At 40.9% G+C, this 25514-nt stretch overlaps 1 long non-coding RNA gene across 1 annotated transcript; it reads right to left on the bottom strand.

The window, feature by feature from the left end:
• Positions 1-1520: 1520 nt before the first annotated feature.
• On the bottom strand, positions 1521-25469 carry LOC138061049 (uncharacterized). Its single transcript, XR_011134658.1, has 3 exons — positions 25058-25469; positions 11871-11976; positions 1521-11233 (listed from the first exon to the last, which is right to left on the bottom strand). It is a non-coding gene; the product is annotated as an uncharacterized lncRNA (long non-coding RNA).
• Between the last annotated feature and the right edge of the window lie 45 nt (positions 25470-25514).

Below are 25514 nucleotides of genomic sequence, written 5' to 3' on the forward strand. Positions count from 1 at the left end.
TCCCAACACTAGGTAGATTTCAGTAGGTGCAAGTCTTTCCTTTGAAATGAATTTTTATCCTAATAACATTCAAGACAGAATTGACTAGTTAGTTGTGCGGTGCTGTTTTGTATATAAATGCTCTTCTGTCCGTTAAGTACGTATGTATAGCCCAGGAGGAACCCACATTGTGAGCTGGACTGTGGTTATGTATAGGTAGGTAACTTGCTGCATAGGCACTGGCAGCTCCTGACTAGTAAAGCAATGCTTGGCAGTCTGACTTGGGTGTTTCTCTCCTGCATAATCTGCCACGGTATTCAGGGTAAGCAGGATCTTGACAGATAATGACTGCTCTGAATCTAATCCAACAGAGTAATTAAATGCATCCTTAACTTTAAGTAGGCGGATACCCCTGCAGAGTTTGATATGCATACTAAGCGCTTTGCTGAATCATGACCAGAATGCACAAAATGCTTCAGGACTGCTTCACAAAGGTCTGTTTCCATTGTGCTTAAGACTTCTTCCAATATTTATGGTAATATCATTTTTAGGACCATTACAGGCTGCAAAGAATAACAATTTAGTCAAAGAAATCAAGTAATTTAAAATTGTAACACATTGTATTTTGCATCTTTTGTCACTAGGGAATATATTTAAAACTTGAGTTTTAAGACTTTGGGATCTGAAGAGCAGCTCCTGACACGGCTTCGAATCCTCCTCTTCACTTTCAGAGCCGTGGGACAGGCCCCATTTCCAATCACTAGCTCATACTTTCAGAATTGTTTACATTGAAGTACCATGTGTGGAGCATGAAACACACAAGTGCCTCTTACTGAACAGCTTCCTTGGCGTAGGCAGAGAATGCTCAAAGTCTGTACCAACTTGCTGTTTTTTCTCTCCTTGATTTAGTAAGATATGGGATGTATTAGTCTGCAACCAATTATATTCAACTTATTCCTAACGACTCATTGTTGTCATAATATTTAATATGGAGGCAAAAATATGGCGAATTGATCTCACCTGGCTTAGAGATAATCTCTGCCTTAGCCTCACTTTCTTAAAACCCTAAGTTTTCAAGGACAACCTTTTATGGGCTCATACTTAATCTGAGACTCTGCATTTCAGTGTCTAGGGAATCTGTGCAAGTTTTTCACGTTATAGTCCTAGCTGCTTGTAATTCCTGCATTTCTAGCCTTGAGTTAAAAATTAAGGATTTTTTTTTCATTCATAGTAGGAAAAATCGACATTTCTTTATAAAAACAACAATATTGATACATTCTACACTTCAGGACATGAGATACAATTTAGCTTCCAGAAACTCGGCTGGGCACCTGCATTTGTCCCAGTTATACGCAAAAAGCTCATTATCTTGACCAGACTATCAGGTTTGTAAGACAAATCTGAAATTTGGTAACCCTCTCATAGTTTCGAGTACTACAACAAGACTTCTGAGTGGCTTTGTAATCTATTTAATAATGCTCAGATGGTCTGTCTCCCTCTTAAGGAGAACTGATGTTTATTAAAATTGACTTGTGGATAAGAGCACCTGCTTCAAGGTCACTGTTTGTGGATTATGATTCTGCTTGGAGAACCTCCAGCTATTTCTGAGAACATTAATGAGTTTCAAGATTTTTGCAATTTTATATATATTTTTTGTGTGAGTTTTGAACAGCTGCCCTTTCCCACCTGTTATCTCCTGTTCTGTAGTTCAGAACATCTTTACTGAATATTGGAGGAAGTTAAACATCAGAAATAATCAAATTAAATGACGTACAGACTATCAATAGGATGCAGATTCTTTCTCACCTTCTAAGAAAATAAATGGTAACATTTTTTTTGCAGGCTGTTTGCAAGATCAGAGAAACCCTACAGTTTTATGGGTCACAGCAAGTGTTTTTATCAGCTCTTGGAACACCAAGTATTGACCATCTGCAGGCACAGCCCTTCAGTAATTAAAAACTTCATTTAACAGTTCAAAAGGCAATGCGGCCTCCCAGGCAACTTCTTCCTACTGTATAATTGCATATTGTGTCCTTGCTCCTATGACAGGCCGTGCCTTTTCTTGGAAGCCCTTTCAGAGTGGGGCAAGTGAGCAGTTTACCTCTGTCTGAGCTATTGTGTCAAACCGTTTAAAGATGCCATCCACATTTTCTGTTTTCCTAATATGGAGAATAAAACACATTCTGCATTAACCACGAGAGTCCAGCATCTGGGATTCTGGACGTGGATCTGCAGCATCCCTGATGGCAAGCAATTTCTATATTCTTCAAAATACCAAATACAATATTTCTAGGGCATTAATTCAATTCTATTATAACAGCTAAAATTATAGTCACAAACTGCTTTCCAAATTTAATATGCACAAGCTTTTAATTTTTGCTGGATGCTTGACTTCATTTCACCACCTTCTTTTTCTGAAAAAGAAATGCAAGCAGAAGCTTCTGCAGCAGTCCTCCGCAGTCACCCACTACAAAGTAATTTGCAGATGTAATAAGGGAGCATGCAAACCAACAACAATTAATTGACAAATAAATCAAAAATCATTAAAGTGATCTGCAGAACCTTATAAACAAATGAAAAGCAATTAAAAATGGAAGCATGACATCTGCAATTAAATATCATAAGATAAAAGTTTACATTTGTTATTCCATAAAGATTTCAGATTAACATTAATGATTATGTTCAACTCTTGGAAAAGTGTACTGATTGAAAAAGGAGAAAAAAATAAATCTTGATTTCCTTTAGGAAATAAAACCATCTTGATTACAAATGCAAGAGTTTACTTTTAAATCTCAATCTCCATGCCAGTTTTCATGAGTTACCTGAAATGCTCCATCTGTCCTCTGTCAACTGCCTCAATGTCTCCTGCATAAGAATGTAGTGCTTGTTTTGCCCATAAACATAAAAGGGGTAAATTGAACTATACCTGTTCTGCAGAAAGATTAATATGTTCTTAGGTCTATTCTGCAGCCAGCTGCCAGATAAACTTGCAAAAGGCTCTTTAGTCTCTGCCTGCTTCCAGGTTGCTCTTCAGGCAGACAAGCGCTGCGGGGAAAGCAATATTCCGTATACAATACTAACAGCGCTGCTTTCACAATCATAACAAGTAGACATTTTAGGCTTCTAATCAAAGCTATTTTTAAAGTAGTTTTAGACAGTAACGCTGATAAGTAATTACAATAGCATGCGATTGATTGTTTAAGCTAAAATGAAAACCTAGAACTCATTTTGAAACGATAAATGAAATCTAGAGAAGAAGAATAAACACGAACCTTTTATGTGATATGTGTGCTTTGTATCTCTACAGACTGTATCACCATAAAGCAGTCTCCTAGCACAGCCTATGTTAAATATGGCTTGTCTGCACAGCTTGCCTGTACGTTTGATTTCAAGTCTCTCTCTCAGGCTGGATTTGAAGTCTACTGGCACATGCAGTGCCTAAATGACACCCAGAAAAAAATTAACCTTATCATCTGGGCAGGTACCAGCTGTAACTAAAGCCAACATCCCTAAAGATGATGGGAAATACAAGTTTGACAGCAAACTTCTGAGCAGCATAGCCTTCCTGGAAGTGAAGAACCTCCAGCCAAGGCATAAGGGACTCTGCACGTGCCAGGCAGCATGCCTAATGCCACCTGGAAGCAAGCAGCAATGGAACATATGCATATGGTAGGATTTTGCTAACCTACATTTAAAGGTTCTTCTTCCCACTACATAGCTAAAACTTGGGTTGCTTGTACAAGAGAGAAAATGCAGTTGTCTAGCAGCCAATGTATACAAGCTAAATTCACCATAATCTCATATTTTCAGACCTGCAACAGTAGCTGTAGATACTGAAATGCTGCGTTTATCTGTAGGCTGACATCCAGTATGACCATGAACGGTTCCCAGGTTTCCCCACGCTCCCATTTGTTGCTCCTGTTTTGGTGCAATAGCGTCCTCTAGTCGTGGGTGTATAGTAGTGCTATCAGGAAGCAGCGCTGTTCCTCCACAAAAGTGGAACTAAACCCCAAGCACCTGCTCAGCACAGTTGCGCTTGCTCCAGCTCCTGGTCGAGAAGTCTTAACTCTTTACTTACTAATTCACTGAACCTGTTAACGCACGCAAGGATTACCGTGAGAAAAAGAGAGCAGCAAGCAATATTACTTTCAGTTATACTGACTGATTTGCATTTTGTCTTGAAACTTAGACTTCCCTGAATCCTGGCTCTTTCCCCCTTTCCATCCAGTTTTCTACCCTGTGTCTCCTTTCCTTCCAAATGTGCATCCTGATGGATTTTAACTTCTCATTTTCCCAGTCATAATTTTGATCTGCAGGTAGGGAAATTCAGTGGCCAAGAACAGCAGCTGGTGAAATGTCAAAGCTGCTAAAATGAACTGAATTATCCAAGTTGAGAGTTAGGTAAGAAACCTGCCTTTTTATGTTTACTTTGGCAGCTCCCACAGCAAACAGCTCAACTTGCCATCAGTAAGAAGATGCTCAGCATTATCCTAAAGCAGATATTCACATCCAGCCTCCTCCCCTAATCTTTGGGAGTGTTTGGCTTGAAAGAGTGATTACAGCTGGAATCCAGCTCTCTCAGCCTCTTTACTATGCCATTTTTTTATCTGTGGTGTGACTGAAGCATCCAGGGTTTCATTCATAACCTGTGCAAAATCCAACTACAGACGATCCTGATAAATGGAGCGCCAAGTTCTACTTGAAACATTATTACATAATACATCAGGTTTATGTCAGAGGTACTGATGTTTTTATGGCCTCTCCATTCAGAGTAATGGATCTCTACCCACAGGGGCTTAATCATTTGAATAGCGGGCACCTTTTAGATCGACAAAGAGGTTTATAGAACCTGCATCATGAGTCAGGACTAGTTATGTAAATTGGAAGTTTTTCCTGAAGTGAGAATTGCTGTTGTGGTGCTTTGATGAATGCAGTCTGCATGTTCTTTGGAGAAGTTCCTGATCCCTGACAGTATCGTGAAAATAGCGTTATGCTAATGAAGGTCATTTGGGACTTGTAATCCTACCCAATTAAATATGAGCAATGGCTATTTGCACAGCGACATATGTAGCTTAATTTCCTCAGCAATTCCTTTCCTCATGTCATGATCAACGTAAGATCCCAGAAATTCTGAGGCAAAGCACCTACCAACATCTGTTCTTAGTCATGACGAAATGCAAGTCATTTATTTTGGCCCAGAATATTCTGAAAAATAAAGGATGATATAATACAAAGTCTTCACAAAATATTTGAGTCCCTCTGGTGGACATGAACAACACTATGCTGAGCTAAAAAAACCAGTAGACTGTTACTAAGTGCAGCTGCTTTTTTGGTCTAAAATGTGTTTTTAAATGTGTCTCACCTGCATCTCCCTGGCAGGTGAAAAATTACATAAAAATTAGATTGCTGCTAGAACACATGGAGGTGACCAGTTGCACGGAGTGCAGGATTTGATGAATTAACAAATAAACTCCGTATTCATCATGTTCTTGCTACATGTCCTTTCTTCTCTTCTGAATTTGTCACCTTTTCTCTTCTATTGTGTTCCACTTTGCTGAAATCCTGATAATCGGAACAAAGAGACACCCCAGGAGTGTTCTCAGATCACCACGCTTCATGAACAGATCATCACGCTTCGTTCTCTCTTTCCATCCTTGTTACCTAAATGCTAAAGAAGTACTCCATATAATTAAGGTTGTATCTTAAACCGTCAGTGTGGAAAAGCTGTTTTGCAGTGCCATTCTGACCATGCAAACAGGGAAACTGGAAGGAAGTTCAGACAGTTGACCATTGCAAGTCACTCAACATAACCCTAAACTATTGATTGACACCTTACCTCAGTTTTCTCTATTACTTAGCTTTCTCTTTTTAACCTTGCTATGCAAAGGCTCCACCAAAGCTTGAAGAGAAATAGTATTTTAAGATTGTATTTTAAGAAGTATTTTAAGTTTTTGGACAACGGTTGGAAAGTTTTGAGTCCAGTTCCAAATCCTAAAGAATGCAAACGGGAACGTTTTCTATTGACTGTTGATGACTAAAATCAGGGAACAGATTCCCTTTTGATGTGAAATCACTTTGAATGGTTGTGAATCACTTTATTTCCTGTGATCGAAGTGTGCAGAGTCTCACTGACAACACCTACAAAACTCAGCGTGGTCCTCTCTCCGCATTAGTTGTGATCTCCAGTTTATTAGTGCGATACAGTTAATTGACAATGAGATAGACAGTTCTTATAGATCTGCCTAATTTCCATTTCTACAGTGAAATAGGAGTTTTGTCAGCCTCTCTCTTACATGTGGGAAGATTTGAAGTTAACATGTACGGCGATCTGCTATTGCTAGACTGGGAACCTACTGTTCTGCATGGAACTGCATTTTACTACCCTCTGTAAAAAGCTGATTTTTAGTATGCGAAGACCTTCAGAAAACTCGTGGTGATGTGAAAATCTAAGCAAATATGGGGAGAACATCCTTTTCGTTTGGCAGTCCAAGGAAGCTTCCTGAAAACATTAGTAATTTTTAGTGCAAAGTAACAAAAACTTTGAAATAAAGTTATTTTGCACCAAAGCTTAAAACTTAGCCTCAAGACTATTAAATAGGGAGTCAACAAAACCAAGTGTTTCCCACAGTCACTTTCAGTCTTACGGTGTTCTCCCACTTGAACTGTTTCTGCCTGAAGTGAGGAAAAACAAAACAAAACAAAAACCCCACATATACCTGACTGATTCTATTTTGAACTAGTTTACTTTACAGAAGCTAAATATTCAAAACACAGGAACATGCACAGAGAAGTTGTCCAGATTTTCACTTCTTCTGCGGACAGCCTTTCACGAGAAGGGGTAAAAGAGGAAAAAAAAAATGGATTGGGGTACCTACCTTAAATATTAAAATCCTTGTACTTACCTATCTAGATTACCAGCTCTAAGGCAAGTATTTCCTCCAAAGCAGATAGATAGGAAGCAGATTAGGCAAACCAGCCATTTCCTTCAGCCTTCATCAGCCAGAGAACCTCTAAGCATTGTCCCAGGAGTGTCACAGCTTGGGCTGTTGATTTGCACCATGCCCAGGGTTTATCTAGTGCTGCCATTTTAACTGCACATTTAGTATTTATGTGATTTTTATGTATCCCCTGCCCTCTCTGTGCAGAAGTCCCTTTCCATGGGTGCTCAGGCTTCAGACAAACTGTAGAAGTAAAACCAAGCTCCCCCGCAGCATTCTGCAAGTGTGACTCTGTTTCCTACCAAAATCGCTTAGTGGTATAAGCAGCAGTTTGCTCTTCATGCTCCCTCTCCCGGTATCACAGTACCCATCCAAGCACTAGAGCCAAGAACAGCAGAGCAGCTAAGGAACTGTAACGGCAATAACATACAGCACTACCTTAGGCCCTGGGTTGGCAGCACTGGCTAAATGAAGAGAGCTCTTAATGGTTGAGTGAGTTCAAATGAAATTATAATACCTACCCCGCCATATGTTATTCCAGCAGATCAGATCCCACCTTTTCTGAATGCAAAACAGCCCACTGCAGGGGATATTTGTTTGCTCTCTTATGCCCTGCTCAAACCGTCCAGATGAAGGTCTATCGGTATCCTATTACCAATACTCCTGAACCTTGCACACCCTTGATGGTTTCTCTTTTAATCTGTTTAAAAGATTAAAAGCCTCAAGCCAGTTTACTTCTTCATTATGAATGGTCATGCAAAAAGAAAGCATGAGTGAAGCAGGGAGTGGGATTCATATGTTGTTCTCATCACCCCCAGTACTGAAGGATTTTTGAACCCAGTCCTTTTTTAGCCTAGAATTACCATGGCAATCCTCTGTACGAATATTCCTGACCTCTCCTCCAACAGTTAGCTTACATACCCATCAGGCAGCTCCCTAAGTCTTTTATGCAGCTCCTGGGTAATAAGCCCAAGCTTGCCTTACTTGGAGCTCTTACAGTTGTTTCCTTCCTGATCGTTAAACGTGGGCTGATTTCTCACTCTCTTCTCTGAACTAAATCAGGAGAAAGACTAAGGCGAAAGATACCAGCTGAATTTATGCAGAGGTACTGAGCTGGAGCCTGTCCCCCCAGGGACCACGCTGTCAAGACCCTCAGAAAGAAGTTAATTTGCCAGGATATATCTTCAGCGACATGTTGTTTTCAATAGCAGAAGGTCTGCTTAGCTATGGTTATAAGCAGTCCATACGAAATGATTAGCTAGCCTTTAATCTGTGCAGGAAACTTAAATGTAGGCTTCAGCGTCACTTATTTCCTGTAGAGCTGAAATAGGGGATACAAATAGAGGATTGAATTAAGATTTGAAGAGGTGAATCATATTGCCTTGAAAAACAAAGGTTTAAATGGGCTTAGCAGCAGGTCAGGCAACCACAAAATCAGATTATTCACTATGCAGCAGTGCTACTAAGAAGGATTGGCTATCATGAAAGGTCAATGAACTTTTCTCGTACCTTTGGCATTTATCTTCTTAACCGTTATCTAAATCCTCTAAACTGCCTCGCCGTGTTCAACACGTCACACCGAATCCAGCCTTACAAATCCCTTCTTGATTTCTGAGATATTGTTCGCACCCAGGAAAAATCCCAAAGCCGTTCTCTGGAATTTGACCACTTGCCATATTAAGTAATGCCCTAATAAAAGCATCTTCCGCTGGGTTACTCTCAGTTAGTAGAGCCAGGCTTGTTGAGAAGAATTACCATGCAGAGACAGGTAGCACTTTGAGCAGTGAGGAGGCAGCTGACACCAGTTCACTGAAGTCTTCAGCAAGTCACGTAGGGGCTAACCAGCTATTTATACAGTACCTGCTAGCTACTGTGAGCCTCAAGGCAATAAAATGTTCCAGCTCTTGGAGAGCTTGCCTGAGCCTGCTTAAAGCAGCAACAGAAGACTTACCTTTCCTGTTCAATTCATCACCCTTTTCTTTTCCTGTGTCTCTTCACATCTCTTTTCAATAGTGATACAAATCTTTTTTTCCCCTTCACTTTTGGATCCTCCTTTTTTTTTTTTTTTTAAATTCTAGAAGTATCCCATTTCATCCAGGTAACTGGTGCTGCTCACTGTTTGGCTGCATATCTTTTGTTGCCCCTGAGCAGTGCTCCCTCCTACATATTTTTCTACCTCCCTCTAACTTTATGTATTACTTTCATTTTACATCCACTTATCTCTTCAGTTCTTATTTCATGTAGCCTTCTCATTTTCCCCTGTGGTCCCATTCCAAGTAACAAACACTTGCTTCAATAATACATTGAAAAGAGCATTTGATTTGCTGTCTTCCCAAATCCTTCTTCTTAAAAAAAAAAAAAAAATCGTTCAGTTGTTACAGGAGCAGCCAAAGGGTTGAAATGAGGGTTTCTATTCTGCTAAGGGTTGTAAAGGCACATTAGTCTGACTAGTTGTAGTTACAATATATTTTTGGTCCTTCAAGTAAGTTCAAGGTTTCAAATAGCCAAACCCTAAAGGGGACAAAAAGTTCACCGTTTAAAATGAGGTTCAGGAAAGTAAGCATTATTTATCTCATAGTTTTTCAAGCAGAAAGTATACGGCAAAATGGTGGTAAAGCAGGACAGTTTTCCAGACATATTTGATCAAGCTTTCCCAAAATGAAATGTCAACATCGTATTTAATGAAAGGTTTAGATTTTGTTTGAAGTGACTCTTTGGCGGAAAAGTCTCAAAGTAAATGTTGTTACCAATTCTAATGATGAGTTTTTAGGCAAGTTACTCAAATAGAGAAAGGTGCATATTGTCATTCACGTCCTCATTTTGAACATGCTGAATTGAGAGAAAGATTTTCTACATGGCCTTGGGCAGTCCTGCACCAAGGACTGAACGTTAGCGTCCTCAGCCTTCACGTAACGCGGCAGTCCCAAAGCCATCCTCCTTGGGGTTTGCTCCCAGCAGTAACAATGCCAAGGCAGAGGTGTGCGGCCCTTGCTGCACGGTTGCTGCATGAGTACACCGTGCACTCAGACAAATGGTTCTGCTCCCCATTTGGGAAAACTAGTTTTATAGCATAGCTAATTTTAAGCAGGAGAGAGAAGCAAAAGAAGTTTTTTTTAATTTCACTTTTTACCCCATTGTATCTGGGCTTCAGTATAAAGTAAATTTATGATAATCCATGTAGAAGCAAACACATTTTAACCTTACCATGGTAAATATGAAATCTGACATCTCGAAAGAATGCAATTGCAGGGGACACGCACATATATGAAGGTCATTTGCGCTAAGCATAAGAAGCAAATGGCTCTGTCAGACAGGAAATAAGCTGTTGCTGCCTCTACCCTCTGCCAAAGGCTGCATGGGAGCTGTGAGAGCGAGAACAGGCTGCACGGCATTAAAAACTCATCCCAGGTAGAGCACAGCTCTGCAGCACCAGTGCAGCCAGGCCACTGCCCACGCTGTCGCGGAGCTCTCGGCACTGTTAGGGGAGCCCAGGCTCCTGTGGGATGGTCAAATCATCCCCACCATGGATGTACCAGGGCAGAGATCAAGGCTGTTTCTTTCCTTTGCTGTTAACTCCCTGCTGCAGGACAGAAAAAGCTGGCAGTTCCTGAATGCCTGGTGGAGTACATGGGCTAATTAAGGTGCCAGTGCTCCCACAAAACATGGATAGGCACCGGCGGACTATCTCCCTCTTACTGCTAATGATCATCTGCTGACTTCAGACGGGTCCCTTCCTGCATCAGGGCCCTCACTATTGCCCCCCCCCAAACCCTCTGCCCCAGCACAGGCCGCGCAGGGATGCTATTAAAGGACCCGATCTTCCACAAACTTCCACGTGTGGCAGCAACCAGGAATTCCTGGAGAAAGGGCTCATTTTATCTAGATGGCTTTTTTGACCATAGATACACATGACAACATTTGTAAAAGTATTAGAATTTAGAACTAAACAAACGAGTAACACTGAAACCAAGACAACACATGAAGTCTCACTATGCTACTTGTTCCCGTGACTTCTCAGGACCAGAATTACAATGCAAGAGAAATATTTTCTACAGAAAACTCAGGTTTTGAGATAAAATTTTAAGGCTTGCAGACTCACCAGGATGCAGCCAATGACATACCAACAACTCAAACACTTTTGTAGTTCTGATTAGCTTTACTTCATTGAATGTTATATCTTCTGAGGTATATCCTACCTTGCATTTCAAGACCAGACCTTGAAATTCTGCATAATAAATAGTGTCACGAAGCAGACTATTTCATGTTTCTGCACCTAAAGCATAATCTCTGCCGCAAGACCTGCCTGAGCTTCATACCTAAAGAAAAGACATGAACTTCAGACACAAAGGAAAAAATCCCAAACAAGCATCTTATTTTGTTTTTAACCTACCTACAGTTTTTAGGGTAACAAAACAGTTTCTACCTTAAACTGTATCATGATTTCCTGCTAGTAAGAGTGAACAAGCACAGCAGCTGCATTGCTCACTGCAAAAAACAACACCGATCACAAATTCTTTCATCTAATCTACAGACCAGTTTCTAGTCCCACGTATAGTTTGTTGTAAAATACCGAGTTTTTTTGGCTATGAAATCTCTCGCCAATTGTCCGTTTGATTTTCTTCAGTGAACAAAACAAAACAAAAGGAACAAAAAACTTTTTTCCATAGACTCGCTAAGCAAGCAGGAAGTTGCAATGAAGTCTCACAATGAAATAAGAATCTGGCCTAAATAAAGCAAAGAAATGAGGCCTTTGTCTGGCAGGCTTTACCACTGTGACAAAACTGTCACAGATATGAGCACCAGGGCAAGGGGAATTTTCAAGAGGATATTGGAGATTATTTGCAGTCAAATATTTGCATTAAAACACTTGGACCTTGTCCAAACACTCACAGCCTTTTGTACCACAACTTATACTTTCCGTTCCCAAGGTTTATGTAGTAGAGCTCCACTTACCTCTGGGCTGTCTGCGTGCGCTCTTTCAGTCTTGCTTTGGGACTACTGCCTGCAAACAAATATTAGCTGCTCTGCACTTGGTCAAGAAGCAGCCACCAGATGCTATCTGTGACAATGAAGGAAATAATCATTTATGAATCATCTCGTGAAGGAAATAATCATTTATGAAACATCTTGAGCTTGTATTCAAAGTGTCATATTTAAATATACACGGTGACAGAAATCTCAGCTGGCATTGGCTAAGGATGTAAAAGTCTTGCCAACTTCCTTTTGCTGATGTTTGTTTATGAATCAGAGCAAGGTAAGACAGAGTACATTCCCCCAACACAGGGGGCAGAACATATCTAGAATAGCTTCTCTTGTCCCTTTTCCACTCTTTCGCCCTGGGGGACAACATGCTTGATATTATCAAGGTTCTAAATTGAAGGGAGGTTTGAAGGTTTGAAAAAAAATCAGATCAATAGAATCGGGAATAATTATAAGCAGGAGAAAAAAAGTCTCTCTCTTTCTAATCATTTGCATTAAACTGAACCCAACAAATCATTCTGTTCCTATACAACAAGGTTTGTAAGAAGAAAAACCCCTCTTTACTATATCAGCTGATTATTGGAGAGGAAAAAAAACCCCAAACTCGTAGCACTTCTCTACCCGGAGAAGCCCAGAGGCTCACTTTTGGTTTTTTTGCCCCAACAGCGTTAACCAGTCTAAGATCTTCTCTCTTTTGTTTATGTCCTGACTATAGTCAACCTGTCCATATCCATTAGAGATCACGGAAATTGAGATATGTAGAACACCCAGAATCCTTAAATATGTAACTCCTACATTTGCTAGATCTGTAGTTTTGGAGTTGACTGGCAACGGGTGGCCAAGAAATGAGTCATACCTTACTTCCTAGTGCACCAGTGGTATGCCTGAGAGACGTACTGCTACAGTTGGTATTGCTGCTGCTGGCAGTATAAATTTGAGGGTGGTTGGGAGAGGGAGAAAAGGCATAATAAGGAACCGTTATGAGATACTACAAGTTAATCTATAACACAAAGCCTCACAGGCTTTGGGCTTCACTTAAAAGTTAGATATCATCATGTATAAAGTTATTTTTCCGTTAGTGACCTATGGAGCATATCAGCACTAAGTGGTGCTGGTGTACAACAAAAGAGCTAGCTTTGTACTTCTGTAGAACACGAAACAAGGTAATGCTCCTTGTTCATATATGGATGATGTGCTTACCCTCTTCCGAGAAAAAAAAGAGTACTCAGACAAATGCTTTTAATTCAATAATTATGGATTTTGAATAATTCAACTTGATACCAATTCTGGCTCTGGAAAAGAGGCCCTGAATGGTGGAGAGTCAGTCAGAGATGAAGTCACAAAAGTGAAAAGTAACAGCTACTCTTCCATAACAGAGGGGGAAAGTCAGGCTGCCCTAGAGCTAGAGAGGCGATGAGTGCTCTGTAAAGACTTTCCTCATTTTAAGACAATGCCAAATTTCTAAGGAGATCTCAGTGCTGGGCTGCCTGAGAGTTGACAGCAGAAGGATCGTTGTGACCCAGAAGCCATGTCAGTATTAAGCCCCTGAAGTTTGCAGAGTATTTCCAGCATAGAGCGCATAAAACCAGCTGGTAAGGTTGTCACGAGTCACTCAGTTTCAACGAGGAGGCTGAGGTGCCCCGGCATTGGAAAGGGACACTGACAGCCTGTGAGAGCTCAATATGCTTTTCTAAGCTGGTACAGAAACAAAATGCCATGATGATAAGGGCTAGTCAGGCAACTGATCTATTCAGCAGGCAGTGTCCACACACATTTAGGACACCAACTAGGTCCCTTCTTTGGTGGCATCACTGAGAGACAGAACAGACTACATACTGATAAAACACGCCAGACTCCCTATCAGCACCATTAGAAAGGGGAGCCAATAGTCAAAACATCTTGCAACGGACAGCCAAAATCCACATTAACAGCTGCATTCAGAAAACCTCCAACAGCTTGACTGGAGCAGGGATGGAGGAAAAGGCCTCGTATGCAAATGGTTCATTTTCTTCTGCATCAGTAGATGGTGCTCTTTGCACTAACTATTGCAGGTTACTTCTGAGAAATAGTGTTTGCTTCGCCCAGGATGATATCTGTAAGAGCTTTTTCCACATTCACCCTTCATCTCCTTAAATTGTCAGACCTTCTTCCCTCCAAGGTGGCTGGACAATACTCATATTATTTCTCAATCAGCTCAACCAAGAACTTTAGATTAGTCGGTCATGGTAAAAGACGAAAACGGGTCAGAGAACATGTAGGATTCCTATGCTCTTCTGGAAGGCTAACGTGATCCTTCCTTCGTGAGCGCCACAGAAGGTGGCTCACCATGCTACTGTCTACAGTTTCCTTGGCAGCAATGTGTTGGGCAGCAGAATGACACCAGGTCTGACAAAGCCCAAACACATTGCCTCTGGGGGCCAGCCACCAGTATAGTACGGCCTATGGCAGCCATATAGTAAGTCTGACACATTGAAGGCACATCAAAACCACCCTGGACAATCCAGTAACACCTCTTACACCTATTAGGCTGTCAGAATCTCAGATGAACACCCTGAAAAGTCGGTCACATTCAGATAAAGTTTCCAAGCGAAGAGTGAGGACGCATCCTGGGAAACCCATGTGAATACAAGCCTCCTTTCTGGTCTCCAGAACAAAACTCCAAGCACACGCACCTTTGTTCTCTTCTGGAGAAGGAGCATTTGGGCTTTTGTTGCAGTGCGCTCACTGTAACTCAGGCAGGTGGTGGAAGATCACACGCCCTATAAAGAGCCTCAGAGGTTCCACAAGACAGACGCAAGTTCTGGGGTAACAGGCGGAAAATAAGTCCAAATATACATACATATAAATCAAACAAGTTGGCACACTTACATAAAAGTGGTATAATAAATGATGCAGTACTATGCAGAGCTATCCTTTTCCAGTTGTCCTTTAAAAGTCTATAGCTTTCCACAACTAGCATTCATTTTTTCATGTCTCTCTATTGAGTCTGGCACTGGGAGTTGCTGTGAAGTCAGTGTTATATGACGTAACCTGAATTTATAATTAAAAAAAAGTTTCTTAAAAAAGGGATTAACCCATACTACAAACTGGATCTAGCCCACAATAACAATAAAACCCCAAACAGTGGCACTGACACCACTAAGGTAGCAGTAAACTGCAGTGTTTTTTAGGCTAGTCTTGCCACAAATAATAATAATAATAATAGTAATTTTACATTTACTGCTTTCTTAATTGAGCAACAAACCTAGTCAGGGCTTTATTCTTCAGAGGCCTGCGAGCAAGTTTCTTCATCTCTAGTGGAAAGGTAGCCCACAGCGGACCACAGACAGAGGAGAACTAAGACTTCCTCAGCTGCGCGAGCCCACAGCTGGAGCACGTGTGCCTTCTCCAAATATGCCAGTACAGGATTTGATGAGAAGACAACACTGCAGCGCTGTTAGCTCTTCTTCCCACTCTGTGATCCTCTTCCTCACACGTGGGTGGTTGCCAGGTCCCAGCTCAAATCAGCCAGCTTAGGCCAGTGATGGGAGATCACTCATTAGGGAAAGCATCTTCATTATTTGTCCTTTACTTAAATGATTTCAGTTCTTCTATGTCTTTCTCTTTCATCTTTTTCTCTATTCCTTACCTCTGCCTCATCTTAAATCTTCTTACCTTTTCTCTGTGGTATTCCCCAGTTGCCCCTTTCCAGCAAGGCCCACACTTCCATTCAACCTTTGATGTAACAGGATCATCGTTAAGCTCAAGCATCAATAACCCGAGGAATTTCCTGAGCACCAAAGAGTTCAGCTTCAAAATGCATCACTCAAAGGTATGCATGGAGACTTAGGAACGCACTGCCTCAATTTGTATTTCCACAGTTTCTTTCTCAGCTAGAATATTCACCTTGAGAAAGAACTGAATATGGCATAAAGAAGTGGCTTTGGCACTGCATGCACTCCACTTTTATGGGTCAGCCTAAAGAAGCAATACAAAACCCAGCACTTTTCTCCAGATAGAAACCGTGTTTTCAGATAGGTGTTTAGGGTACAGAAAGCGAAATTCCAGGCTGTTTCGGAAATGGTGCTCTGCTGTGATAAACCGAATTATGTACCTTGACCTGACTGATGTTTACTGTACCTATATATTGGTTTGTTTTCACTGCATGCTCTGCTGTCTCCAGATAAGGCACCCTTTGAACGGAGAAGGGAGGAGGAAATGCAGACAAAAAAAGGATGAGAGAATTCACTGGCACTGGGAAAAGACTCCAGCTCCCGCTGACAGCACAGGGCTGGTTCTGTGATCAAAGGCAGAAAGATGAGAACAAAACAGACTTGGCCTAAAAGGAAAGCAGCACTTGAAGAGCTCTCCAAATTAACACAGGTGTCTGCCGAAAGGATCTGAAGTTCTGGCTGCTCAGCTTATCACCGCAAAAAAGTCTTCACAGAGGACAGATGAATGCGTTGACTGTTTTAAAATCCTCTAATTAAACCATGGCTTGGTTTAAGATAGCAGAAAAGTCACTAAGTTTGCCAGAAATCACAGACTTCGGAAGGAGAGCAGAACAATTATTGATCCCACTCCAGGATAACAAACATCTTCATATCTCTGTTAGAGCAAGGCAGCTGCCAATTAACTGTCAGCCTCAGTGCGCTGGTGAGGGGAGTGAGGGATATGGCTAGTCTGCACAAAATAACCCTGCAGTACAGTGTTAAAGGATCACAGGACCTCTCTGACCACTGATAAAAACAATCTGCTGTTAGAAGTGGTAATTGTGTAGGCGTCATCTCAGTTTTTGGTCAGCATTTTCAACGTTTTAAAGAATTCCATGCTCTCTGCTCCACCTCCGAATAAGGCGTGCTCCTAAAGGCTCATGCATTTGGACAAGCTTCTGTTCTTTCTCCTGCTGCTGCTGTCAAGTCTCTCATGGGGTAGGACAGACTTGCCCAACTGGTTCCCATCACATGCTCCACTGCAGTTACAGCTATACCTTGTGAATCAGTGCAGGGGAGAAGCTAGGGAGGCATGACATTTTGGGGAACCCTACTAGCTAGGGACTAGAACATTCTTCTCCCCCCATCCCCACAAAATTTTCAAAATACTAGTATAATGCCCCTTCCTCAAAACCTAGATGTATTCAGCTTTAAATGCATAGATTCCTCCTGTACTTAAATCGGACATGTGAATCAGTGCTGTCAGCCAGTCACCTGAGCTCTATTCCGAACTTGCAAATACGATGCTGCTCAGAGGAAATGCAAAGCCAAGATTCTGTGTGTATACAGAATTTTAAAAAAAAATAGCACTACTTGCAAAAAAAGAAAAAAAATGCCAGTGTATGGAGGAAATTGTGTGTTATTACAATCTACTCAGTAGAAGTCAACCTACATTCCTTATTGGGTAGCATGCTTCCATCATGACCTTAAACAATCTCGCAGAGCTGCTGCTGAATAAGAGGTATACTCTATATCTCAATGGACTCCAATTCAATGTAGAGTATATGACCATGTTGTGCGTGAGGCATAGCATTTATTGATTTCGGTTTATAAAGTGCTTTGATATGCTTCAAGGATACACACAACAGTCCTGTAAGAAGTCTTTTGTATCAAGCCTTAAAAATCACTTCAGTACAGATTCATTTCAGTGTAGCTTCTCTCTCTGCATTTCAGCACTGCCTAAGCTGAAAGGATGGGGATGTTAAAATACAGAATTCCATTATATGATAGCAGGGAAAAGAAGTTAGCTTCGAGTCACAGCATTAGCATATGAATCATGCATCCAATTATACATGCTTAAACAGTGAAATAGGAACCTTCTGTGAGCTACAAATGGCCTCAGTTAGAATTTTCTTCTCATAGTTTAAAAAAAAAAACAAAAAGCTATCAACAGCTTCTTTAAAGGAGCTTCCTTAGCCTCTGTCTAAGGAGAAAGGAATTCTGGTGTTTAGATGTCAATCAAATGCTGCACAGGTTTGTACGAAAGTGTTATCAGTGCAAAATATTAGATGCTTCTTGAATATTAATAAAGCTTAAAAGAAAAGCAATCTTCCACATATATGGAGAAAATTCCAGCTTTTCTTTACGTTCTGCAGTCTTATTACTGCTAATGATTTGTAGCACAACTCCAGGAAAACTGTTGCTATGGCAGGCAAAACCTTCAATCTCTGTATTTCAAAATGACCCTTTGTGGACTGTCCCAGGATGTAAAGTCAGGATGTGTGTTTCGAACACAGAATAAAAGCATTCAGGACGAGGAAGCCACAAACCAAAATGGTCAGCTCTTACCACATTTTTTTCCCCCCAGGTAGCTACAATACCCAGGTTGTGATTGTTCAGCTAAAATGGAGAATGTTTTCCAAGTATTATAAAAAATATTTTAAGCTCTGCAGTCCATTTTAGCATGGTGCCATACCCCTAAAATAAGGGGTGGAGTGAAGCATAAAACCAATACTTTATCCAGGCTGTTATATCTCAGAGCAAAGACAAACAGTTTTAAGCACACGTCTAGTCGTGCACAGAGAAGAAAGCTCATTGCACGGAGATCAGATATTAACACTAGCAGCATTGCCTTGCTTGTCTCACTTCATTTTTAAGTTTCCTGCAGAGCTGCTGGGAATTTTTTTTTTTTAACCTCGAGGTTGCAATATTATCTTCTATTCTCTCCACAGCATTAATTCTCTCCATAGTATTAATAACATATACTTAACTACCTAACTGCTTAATAACATGCAGCCTCTCTATTGAGGAGGTTCAGGTAAGGGCCTTCAGTGGAAATAGCTTGCTCTACCTACCTCCTCTGCTTGAAGCGAATGAAGTCAAGCCTCTGAACAGCGTTCAGGAAAGTCTTTCTTTTCAGAAGCTGCAGAATGTGACCTAAAGAGTACTCCACAAGCTCCATAGTTTTAGAACACTTTCTGCTAAAACTGTAAGCGGTTTTAAGGACAGACATGCCATTTCTTTCTGCAGTGTTTATACAGAGGGATAGCATTGCTGGCTGTTTTAGTGTACCTCGCTCCCATCCCAGTCATAATGTCTTTGCTCCACCGGGTCATATCTGACACAGGCAGCTGAACCTAAACTGTACATCAGTGGTGCTGCAGAAGGACGTGTGTTTTTCATCCATCAGTTAAATCAGCCTCTGAACAGAAGTTTCTAAACAGCCATCAAAACACACTTGCCTGTCACCTTTAAACAGTACTATGTAATTTTTTTCTTTAGATCACAAAAGAAGGGCCACTTGTGCAAATATTTTCTGCATCCCTGAACAATATTACAAATAAGGTACTGACTAAGCAGCATACTAAGAATTTATTGGCATCAACAATAGTAGGTGGGGTGACTCTTTGCTTTCTGAGCATCAACTACGGAAATGGGAGCTACGCACTTACGAAAAAAACAGACGACAAAAATACTCCTAAGTAGCACTTTTTCATAAAAGAGAAAAGCAGGCTTTTAAAGTCGTTGAATAAGAATGTCAAATAAGAATTCTTAAGAACAAAACCTGAATAGAAAGACTGTAGTACCCTAGATTAGAAACAAAGCAAAAAGAGAAATCATAGGACTATTCTCCTGGTTTATAAATTTGAACTAGTAGCAAGATACCTTGCTTATTGCTGATGAGTTCTTCAGTGACAGCCATACCTCCTAGAGACCGTCTGCCTGTTAGCCAGGAAGTTTAGTGGAACGTGTCATGGCACTTCTGTTGGGAAAACTTGCTCCCGGTGAGGGTGCACGATTTGTTCATGGCAGAATAAGGCAGCCCACAACACCTAACAGGACCCACGGCTACAGTTTCCAGCTATCACGTGGAGATAGAAGCTTGGTCCCTGTCCTGCCCAGTTCACAGAGACTCTCCTGTCCCAAGAAAATACCTTAAATACCTGCAGTGCTTTCTCTGGCCTCCGAGAAATATCAAAATGTTTATGCCAGTGTAGAAACAATCACTTTATAGCTCTATAGCACTTTACGGGACAGGAAAACCATTCTCCACACACCTGTGCTCTTACTTTCTGCAAACGCTAGCAAGTCACTGGCAGTTTGTACTACAAAGAAATTAGCACACACTTTGCTGCACCCAAATCCACTGTTGAACAGGAAACAATAAGAAAATGATATTTCAGCAGCACTGACTGGCGAGACAAGTTTTTTTATCTACTTAGCAGGTCTATCTTTAAATAGAGAGATGCAACCACAACACAGTTGAAAAGTTTAGTAGATGAATGATTCAGATCAAATTCACTACTCCAGTGCACCACTGACCACCTTTCAAAGGTTAGCTTCACTGTGATTACTTCAAGTCTTCATCTTACCCTACACGTACACTAATCGGATCTAAGAGGTCTCACTAGTATACAGCTGCACTGCAAAGATACCTTGGCTGGTTGGTACATACATGCAACCACAGAGATTAGGCTGAGGCAGGCTCGTGCATTTTTTATTTCCTCCTCACTGTCTCTGACTTTGCAGACTTTGTGTCAATAAATGCTCCTAGTGCTGTGGCTCCTCTGCTGCCCCCGGCAACTGTCCTAAAGGGATAAAATGCAGGAAATATGTTAGAGGAGAAAACAAGGGAGTCAAATGATTTTGCCTGCATTGTCATAGCAAAAGGAGGTGGGAGCAGCCCCATGCACAACTAACCCTGACTTCCAATAAACACCCACAAGCGGAGAGCCTAGCCCAGGTCTGCAGCAGCTTTTAAAGAGGTATTAGGCCAAAGCCCAGTTAAGAGCCAACATGAAGCATGCAGTGATAACACAAGCTTGGGGAAGTGGTGGAAGAGGCTAAGAGTTCAAATGCAGAGACAGCAGCTGAGTTATGACAATTTATCACCTGCTACACCAGTCACTCAACATACTGCAGGTGGTGTTTGGCTCGAAGCTGCCAGTACATGAGCATTCAAACTTGTGCTTGAGAATACTTCACTCGAAGCAAAGTTTAACTCATCACAACAGAGACAATAAACTTCTGGCATTCTGCTAGCCAGAACATAAGCAGGAGGCAAAGGGTTAGAAAGCCCACTATGATGGCTAAGCAGGGTGAAGGACGCATTGCAGATCTGGAGGCAGTTTAATCACTCTACTGAATGAGCTTGGTTGAGGAGTTGGGTTTATTAGCTCAGCCTTGTCATTGTAGGAAGAGATTTGTGCTATTTGGGGATGTTTCCCCAGGACTACAGGCAACATTTACATTACTGGCTTTTCTACGCTATGTTTCAACGAGCCACACAGACATGCTTGTGATAGTCCCAAGTAAATTTTAAAAGCACCGGTTTAGTATCTTAGGGACACTATCTCATTAGCAAATTCTTTGTGCACTTTGGTCAAACAAAGTCAACAGAGCGGCAAGCTTGCTTCCAAGCACAGAGTGGGGCCTGCTGACTTCACTAGGAAGACTCATGTAAGGAATAGTTGCAGGATCAGGTCTTTAGCTGCCCAGGGAAAAATATTTGCACACATGCTTTGCGCAAGTGGGTTAAAGAAGAGCTACAAAAAATAGGAAAAACAGCAAGTGAATTACAGTAAACCTTAACAGGAAAGTCATTCTTCTTGTGGCTATTGAAAGAACACCACTAGAGATTATGTCTCTCTCAGAATGCAGCAGCTCTCTGAATGCAAAATAAAGTACATTGAAGTCAATGGAAAGGCCATACTTGACTTCAGCAGGCTTTAGATGAGGTAACATTTTTTCTATTTGCTCTTTGCTAGTCATGCAGAGACTCTGCTCAGCTATCTTACATCAGTCTACACCAAAAAAACCCACCCAAAGCTGTACAAGTGTGAAGTTTTAGCTTTCAGTGGAAATTTTGACAGTGCAGAATTACTAAGATAAGTAGTTTTCTCTTGCTACCTCTGTTCATAGTCCTTGATAATAAGGTTTTGTAGTGTTCGGAAAAAAAATCTGTGGTTTCCCCACAGGAAGCCCCACTTACAACCCTGGCATGTAATAAGAGCCATAATTTCAGGAGCAGTTAATGAGATAGCATTGTGCTTAACAGTGGTTTAAGATAAAACAGTGAAGTTCAGGACGTTATCTACAATGCACAAATGAGACTGATTAGGTTATTAATTTTATCGTGCAGTACAAAATGAACCTAATGAGAGCCAAAAGAGCTCTGCAGCATTTGAGCTGGGTTTGAAAGGCCTAAATCTCTTCTGGTAGCAATTTTACACCAACCTTTCTTCAGCAGCATTATTGTTCATTTATGCTTACCACTCAAGTAGCATCAGGTCTGCACCTGCAATCTAAGTGGAGACCCAAGTGCTCAGATTCGAAGCACAATTCTACTTCTCTGATATATTCATGAGATTAGAATAAGAGCAGACTCCACTTTAGCAGAACCATGCACAAGCTCCCCTCAAAGCATTTCTGCTACAGTTGCTTTCCCCAGCAATTCAGAGAAGATTCATGATTAAAAATAAATTCCCACTTCAATCAGAAATGTCGTTTACACCTTATAGAAACACCTGTACTTTTCAAGACTACAATCAGTGTCTCTATCGCCTGTTCTTTGCATGGGGGTTTCCATTCTACTATTTAGCCTCAGAAATGACATCATTTTTAAAAGCAATACTGTAATTTGGGTAGTGATAGAGAAAGTAGTCATTGAGGCCTGATTTCATTGTCAGCTGTGCAGTTTATTTCACCTTTGGTGGGTTAGAGAAAAACATGCATTTTTCAGGCTTAGAAAAATAGAACTTACTGGCAACATGCGTGGTGTTGCAAATGCCGCCTGACCTAAATGAGTCCTTAAGTAAATGAGAGACATGGTTTTATCAAATGTAATGTACTGGAACCTTGTGTCAACTGCCTGTTAAATTTGTGCTTTCTCCAATTACAGTTGAAAACGCAATATTCAGTTTTAAAACCCTTTTTCTAAGACACAGCCAAGGCAGTTCCTGGAAATCTCCTTTTAGTGGCATAGCTTTAAAGACAAGGAGAAACGGTTCCAGAGGGCTTTTTGATTTCTTGAGGTGCAAGAAAGGAGAAATTCAAACTCTGAAATGGCTTTCAGTTTGATCAGGCTGAAATTTTGTTTCCCTTGAGGTATCCATTCATGCACAGCAGATTGCAGAGGCTTGGTTGAGACTGCTGGGAGTTGCTAAGAATGTTTTGTCAGAAGATTTGTATAAATGAGGCTTGTTACCATTTTAGGCAACCACAAGAAAAAAAAGAAAAATTCATCCTGCAAGGCTCATTGAGAACCAGAAAAGTCCTTTAGATATGTAAATCATAGTAATGGCCTTGCATCTGGAAACTTGGTGACATCCCCTGTTTGGGTGTCAGCAGTGTTTTAATCTTTCCTTGGTCAGCTACTGCCTCAGCTCCATGTTCTGTGGCAACTTCCTTGATACAGTCGGCTACCTCATCACAGAAAGGGAATATAGATATTTACCATGTTGGGTTACTGCCATACATCTCCTTTCTAAAAAATGAGTGTAAACCTTCCAATTCCACATATACTACAGATACATACAAACTTTAGGATCTTCGTGGTAATTGTGAGTTATCATTTACGAATGCTTAATATAGGCACTGCTAAGGTTACTAATTATTGCATTCTGTAGAAGGCAACAGATATTTTCAAGACAAAAAAAGATTAAGCACTCATAATGTACCTTTTCTCCCCCTACACTAATATCAAGCCTAGAAAGATTGAGCTAAGAGCTAAGCCCAAAGAAAGAAATCCAAGATCTATCCTCTCCCTTCGAGGCTGCCCAAAATACTGAACAAGCTCACATCCAGTCCTATATTAGATTTTGCTTCTAGAGTCAGTCAAAACTGATACTGTACAACAACGACTTGCTTCTGGAGAGATTTATCAGCACACTACCAGAACTATAAACCCAGAAAGCCACTGCTGCATTCTTAGTGTTCACCCGTCCGTTATGCTGCTGATTGTCTCCAGAGGATTTTATTCCCTGTAAGTTTCTTGTTCAGGCTGAAAACATTTCATTCTGAATCCTCTGCAGATCAAAAATTTCTCAGCCTCAAAACAAACAACTGTCTCCATCTCTACAATACATAACTCTCACTATTTTCCAGTGTACCTCCAAATTTAGAGTCTCTCTTATCCTTCCCAAGAGACCTCATTTTGAATTGCGTACTTTCATCAGATGGCCTCAGGACGCTTTCGTTCACTGGAGCCTACAGCATGAAACTGCTAAATCCAGTCCCTTTAACTGGTTGAGTCTTTCTCCTTCCCTAAGCTACTGACAAATCCTTTATTTTCAAACATAAGAATAGCACTCTCCCTTTCACAGCACTAGACCTCTTCCCCTATTTAAAGTCATAGTTTTGACTATAAACCATGGGATGCATCATTTACTAAAGGAGCCACGGTTCTATTTCCTGTTTTTCACCAAACTGGGATGGACTGATGCTTTTTGGTTAAACCGTGTGAAAATAGCTATGTTGAATTTCAAATTCTAACCATATTTGTGAGGAGGGTGTCTAATTTCAGTTGCTGACAAATGCCAAAACTGTTTCCACTCTAAAGTGTGTCCTTTTCATGCAATTTATCACGATGATTACAACCTCAAAACAGGAAGAAGTGCAAGAACATCCACTGTTTTCAGTATTTTGTCATTAATTACTCCTAACCAACTCACCTCATTCTGGTAAAGTTCTGGGTAGTGGGTCTGTTTAGCCTTTGGACAAAATGGAAAAGTATATCACAAATAACTTGCTCCTGCACGACCAAATCGGATGCTGATACCTAATTTCCTAAATGTTGATCTGAGGTAGTTAATATATAGGTAATAATCCAGAGTAACAATATCACAAATAAACACACAATATAAGGAATATTTTCTCCAATAAGAGCCTTTCCCAAAGAGCAATGTTTTATGTTGCTTCTTAGGCTACACAGAAGGTCATTTCAATGTACTTACTCCACAATGGAAAAGATAGCCATCTGTTTCACTTTTCCTCTTCAACAACCCTTCCCACTTGTGCTTTATATATAATTGAAAATAAGGCCATTTGCTCTACCTCTACCTCTCCCCCCCCCCCAAAAAAAAAAAAAAAAGAAGTTAGAGGAAAGCCTCTTTGACAGCGCTTAGAGTGCAAGCTTCCTCTGGAAGAAGTCACTGCGATTCTGAGAATAAAATGGTTTCTTTACCCAAACACAGGCATATTTCATTGAATTTTGAACATAAACACACAATAAGCCACGTGCTGACTTACCGTCTCCTTCCCAAACTATTTTGGGTGTGGGCCTAGAGTCAGCCTTTAAAGAATGGAGGAAGCATATTACGATGTCTTAGACAGACCTTCCATAGCTAGCAATCGTGGAACTCGGGGTCCTGTTTCAGCTAAGCTGTGGGCTCTCTCAACGGTGGACATTCAGACTTGATCTAGCAATTTCAAGAGGTAGAGAGTCAAATAGCACTCCTAGGTAAAATGTTTCTGTAGTCTAACAGGCATCCAAATAATTTAGTTGAATTCAACAGCGCGCCACACATAAGGAGCTTTAGAGTATGCGTCTCATACAAGCGTTACAAAAGTAGGTTTGTATCATGCAAATTTGAGCTGATAGTCCTGTATGTGCTCTTCTGTGGCCATACAGGTGAATAATAAATGCAAGTGCACATGTAAGTATTTTCTTCCTCTCTTGGAGGCACACAATAAAGGAGACCGCCAG

Source organism: Struthio camelus, chromosome 1 (genome assembly GCF_040807025.1).
Source record: "Struthio camelus isolate bStrCam1 chromosome 1, bStrCam1.hap1, whole genome shotgun sequence".
NCBI lineage: Eukaryota > Metazoa > Chordata > Aves > Struthioniformes > Struthionidae > Struthio > Struthio camelus.